The sequence below is a fragment of the Musca autumnalis genome, unplaced genomic scaffold (assembly GCF_047663935.1).
Source record: "Musca autumnalis isolate F117 unplaced genomic scaffold, ASM4766393v1 scaffold_3, whole genome shotgun sequence".
NCBI classification, from domain to species: domain Eukaryota; kingdom Metazoa; phylum Arthropoda; class Insecta; order Diptera; family Muscidae; genus Musca; species Musca autumnalis.
The window spans coordinates 149,768,576-149,774,575 of NW_027411866.1; positions in this window are offsets into that span (position 1 = coordinate 149,768,576).

Genomic DNA, 6,000 nt, shown 5'->3' on the forward strand with positions numbered 1-6,000 from the left:
ACGATAATATAAGGAGTTTTTTAATGCGTACAAATTATGAAATTTGGTATGAGGGTCGTTGATGGCTGAAATGATATTGGAAATACTTACTATTAGTTAACGAAAAAATACTAAATGGTATTGAAATTTGGAATTAAGATTACTGTTGGAGTGAACGATTTAAGTAGACTTATATTTACGAAAAGTACTAAATTGTACTTAATGTGATAAAATTTGGATTTGGTGAACGCATCGAGCTAAAATCCTGAAATATAGAATTCAGATTACTGCCAGAGTGGAGTCATTGAAATTCGTACTTTAGTACGAAAATTATTAAATGGTACTAAATTTGGTATGTGGAATTCGGAAATTTTGTATAATATTCGCTGTTATGAATGTCATTCTGGTTGTACGTACCATAAGAGGTAGAGCTGAAATTGTGAAATTCGGTATTAGGATAAGAGGTGGGGTATATTGTGGAGAAATTCATACAGATTTGGTTTTGGAAGAATATATAGAGCTGTAAATGTGTATCGCTGTAGCGATATAGTTTTTGATATAGAGATGTAATTTTTTAAACTATTATCCATTTTAAGTACTAAATTTGGTACCGTTTTGGTGTTGCATAAAGGGATATAGCTGGAATTTAGAATTTTTGTATTAGTGTTTAGATATTGAGCTGGTGTTGGAAATACGGAAATACATTTTGATATCACAAATTCCGAAATTACAACTTCTTCGGTTGGAAAACGTGGATACAATTTTTAAACTACCCATGGTATTTCTTTTTTTTTTTTTTTTTGGTACTTCGAACTAAAGGTGTACGAACGGTATTTAAATGAAATTAAACATCATTTAAAATAGGTATTGGTACATCAAAATTTTTAGTGTTCACCATTTTCATATTAAATATTGTTTATTTGTATATTCTTCCCTTTCCGCATACGAAGTAGCGGGCATTTTGCTAGTCTTATATATAAAAGACAATGTGTGTATGTTAGTATGTTTGTATGTGCCGTATAGACTCAAAAACGGCTGAACCTATTTTCTGGAAAATTTCAGAGAATGTACAGGTAACACCGGTGGTGAAAAATAGGCTATATATATTTTTTTGCATTTCGGAGGGGGCGGGGTACCTCCCCTATGCCCAATTTTTTAAAAACGCTATTTTAGCAAAACTGACGAACGTATCGGAGAGAAATTAATTTGCGAGACAATGGTTGTTGTGTATACGATCCTACGTACTAATTTGGGGCCTATAGACCCGACCACGCCCACATTTTTAAATAGCTTATATATCAAAAACTGCTTAACTGATTTTGTTGAAAATGTCAGAGAATCTACTGGAAGGACCCGTGGTGAAAAAAGATTATATATTTTGTACTCTGTCTTTGCTTTAGTGAGCCGATTTTCTTTAAAATTTCAGGGAATGTACAGCGATGGTCCACCATGAACACCCGTTGTGAAAATAGGCTATATATATTTTTGAATTTCGGAGGGGACGGGGTACCTCCCCATTGCCCTATTTATTTTAAAACCCTTTAGCACGCCCATTTTTTAAATACTTTATATCTCCAAAACTACAGGGAAGGCCCCTGGTGGTAATAGGCTATATAAACTTACGAACGTGTCCGTTTCCCCAACCCTGGGTACATATTTTAGCCGTAAGACCCGACCACTCCCAATTTCTGAAATATGTTACAAATCAATGGAAATACCATATGTTATGCCTAACGAAGCTTTGGTCTTATTGGAAAGCAAGTCTTTGGATTAGAAGGCAACATGTCGATAGCTATAGCTTCTTCAGGTATACATTATAAGAAGGTGCAAGGACGACACAGTCGACCCTTAAGTTGCCACTGGACATTCTTTTGATTGAATTGAACACATGCAATATTAAATAGAAGTTATCATTTGGAACGCATCACAGTGGATCCACCCATTGGCCAAAAATAAAAAAATGAATGTCAAAATTTTCGTACAACATCTGGCAACTCTGACAGCTATGACATGGACCTTTTTAAAAATATATTAGTTTTTGTTTCATTCGAACGCGATCCTCTTAAGAATAGCATCAAAAGTCGGAACATTTGACTAATATTTTTTTGTTGTGAGTACAACCTGTATTTTAAGTGCAAGTAAATATATTCAAAATATCGCGAAAATAATACGTATAGCAAAATATTATAGTGGATTTTGAAGCAGGAGGTAATAGCTTAATTTTCATTAAAAATAGTGTTTTAACGTGTTATGGAATTCTAGTTAGCTGCATTTTTCTTTGTGTATTTTGTAATGCCAATTCGATCATATACTTAAATTTGACCTAAGGTTTTAGTCATGATGCCCACCAGTGCCCACCTCGGGAATAATTTTCCAAAGTAGGTCATGGGTTTAAGATTATTCAGTATTAAAATCAGCTGCCATCTAGATCCATACTATAAATGGTGGGTCGCTGACTAAAGCTGCCCTAGAATAGGATTTCTATGGATATAGTAGCGTATAACTCTGTTATCTGACCACGTACATTAACATAATTGGCATCAGTGGCAAGATGAAGAAATCTTCTTCCAAAGTAGTCTTACGTTGGCGGTACGTGTCTTCCAGGAAGAACACTATAAGATCTATATTAAAAATTTTACCAATTTTCAGACAAAAATGTTGATTGTCTTAGTCCGCTAAATTGGTTGGATTTTAGGTTGTTTTAGAGATTGTTTTGTTTCCCCAAGCCTATTTATGCATCATAAGATAATCGGGACCTTTGTTTATGTCATTTTATATTAACAGCATAAAACAATTCTTACCGTATACCCCCTCCAGAGGGGAAAGGGGGGAGAATGTTACGCTCGTGGTTTCTTAAAACACTCTTCGCAGCAGCACAAAGCTGTAACCAGCGCATTAGCTTGATATTTACACGGGAAATATTTTTGGCCACTTTCTCCATACAAGTGGATCCACTGTGCGCATGTACGATGGCACATACAAATTCCCAAGAAGCTTTAGAACGATCCTTAAAGGATATAAGAGCAATTCACGTTTAGATTTCAGACAAACACTGCCAGTTATACTCTTCCAGCAGATGAAATAAATGCATGCCTCAAGCCATCAGTTAACATACCGCCAAAATTTCATGTAGACACCAAAATTTTTGAAGATGTGTTATTTATAGTCACTTGCAGTTCCCGACTATTTTGCGATGGAATGTAACTGAAGGAATTTCAGTTGTCTGTAACCACAAATTGATAGGAGCTAGATTCGTGGGTGTGAACGAGCAGTTGAATACATGCAAAGTATCGTGAGGGTTTTGTCTCTGTAGAAGTTCGAAACTTAGTTGTAAGTGTAATCTAACGAATTTGCCTTGAAAGAAGGCGCTCACAATAAGAAACTTCTGGATGATGTTGATTTGGGACTTTCTTGCATCTGTAGCCGTGTATAGCTTCGGAGACCACCTGCTGATACACGGTGTTCAGAGAGTTCGCTATAAACAGTCGGTTGATGTTCGATGGACTGGCATCTTGCATGTCCTTCCCGATAGTAGCTTAAGTGCTTACGGATGTGTCTGTATGGTGGATCTACTATAATAACGTGATGATTACGGTGACTCGGCTGATAACATGGCAGCAGGAACTATGTATTTAGTCGGCAACACATTATGTTGCCTGACTTGTGATGATGATCCATGTTTGTCATCTGGCCGCAGCGTATAATGATTCGGGGAGCATTATTTTGAGATCATTGGTGTCAGGAGGTGCCATCCCAGCAGGTGCCATCCCAGCAGGTGCCATCACATTAGCTAGGCCGGCAAGCATTCCCCTCATCTGAAGCATCTCACAGAACAGACAAAACACATCCATATTGGTCAATGATTTTCTCCGTCTCGGCACGGACCAACGGAATCAGGAACAGTCGCTCCGATATATGCAGTTCTCAATACAGCCCAAACCTCACTAAGATGCCACTGATCATGATCTGGCATAGAAAATCTATTCCATAGGCAATTCCCAGCCGGCTCAACTTTCAATAAAATCGTTTACCTTTGTTTTGTATTGTCTTTTCAGCTGCTGCAGTTGCAGCAACAAAACAAATTGTTTCTCAACGATTCTCCTTAGCGTTTGTTTTTCAATTCCGTGGTACGAATTGACAGTTTTGTTGTATTTGTGCTTGCAACCAGAAATCCATTGTGATTTCTTTCAATGTGGCATTTACTTGCCGCATACACCTTGTTGAACATGAATGACAATCGTTGCGGATGAAACAAAGAGAACAAAGAGAAAGAACAGAAGAGGTATCTGATTGTTATTGTGTAGTTGTGATGCCTTTATTTGCTTTTAGCTGAAATTTAAATTTTGTCATTAAATCTTTAATCGTTTTTAAAGTATGTACGTGTGTGTGAGTGTGTCTGTAGGAGCGCTGCCGTTGTGTGACATAAATGTTCATACGCTCGCTCCATGGAGACATTGAGATAAAACCAATCAAACCAAACTCATTAATATTCCAAGCAATAAATGCTTCTAGTCGACAATCATTACGATGCTGATGATGATGACGACTAAAATGAAGAAAATTTATCCGTTTGGGGAAAACAAATTAAAAATTGCAAATTTCCTATTACATTGTAGAGGTAAGGACGATAGTTTGAAAATGGAAATTGCTAAGGAATATTTTTCCTTAATGTTAGAGAGATATATAATGTAGTACTGTTACATGCATACATATTGTTGAATGCGAAAATCACAGAAGAGGCAACGGGGACCTTAAAGACCGACAAATGACAAGCGCCGTTGTCAGTCAGTCAGTCTTTCAAATACGATTCAGAATATTGTAAACATCTGTAGCTGATCATGGAGGATCCCCAACTATCTTATAATGCCAAGAGCATTCCGTACTATTGAGTGCACTGAAAACGAAGACGTCTGGGTTATATTCTGAGTTTTTTTTTATCGCCACTACGATTAAAAATGCAATACCCTCCTTTACTTCACTCATTTTATATCACCCATTTCATTTGAAATGTGTGTGTTTGCAATTATTCTTCATTTGCACGAATATGTAATTCCACAGAGAATGAATGATAAGACGTAAATTGTTCTTACTTTACACAGATAATCACAGGTGTAGAGACACACACACGTCCTTACACTTAAGTCATTCAGTCACCCCTCGCGACGTCGTAGACATGTGTGACAACTTAACATTGTCATGTTAACATTTAAAGCAATGACAGCGATTAATTTAAAATTGAAGCAATCCAAATGAATTAATTTGAAATGTAATTTAATGGAAATGATGTTCATTAACTAAAGCATACACTAAAATAATTTAAATTAAACTTACCTTAAACGTAGATGAAGAAGAAGAAAAATACAAATACCTGCACATGTGAGCTGAAAAACAAGGAAATTAAATTTACGATATAAAATATTGCTTCGAAAAAAACTCTTAACATACCAAATTAACTGCACGAGGGCTTCTTATAAGTAATAAATTATTCATTTTTGAAGAATAACATAAAATATGCCTAATATTCTTATATGAATCATTAATTCATCCCCCCCCCCACCATTTCACGATGATAATTTCTTATTTTTCGTTAGATATTATTTTAAGCTATTTTTCACTTTTTTTGTAAGCAAAACATAATAAAAATGTTTCGGAACCAAAAAAACAACATATATTCCCTATAAATATTATTGTCCAACACAAGACATTGTACGCACAATGGGATATAATGCATATAAATAAAACATTCACAAAGTATAATATTCGTACCGGAGAAATTCAACATAGCATTTTAGGCAATTGTAAGTAAAAAGTAAAAATTCGTTAATTTCGCCATGCTATGCTAACGAGGGTATGTGGTAACATGGGGAGCCTTCGCCACGTTTTTGTTCAAAATGTTCTCATATCGACACCATTCAAGTTTTTCAAATATTATTTTGACTATAAGTTCTAATATATGTATAAATGGTTATAATTTTGCTTTAAAAATATTGTTTTTGAGAATTTAAAAAATGTCTAAAAAGT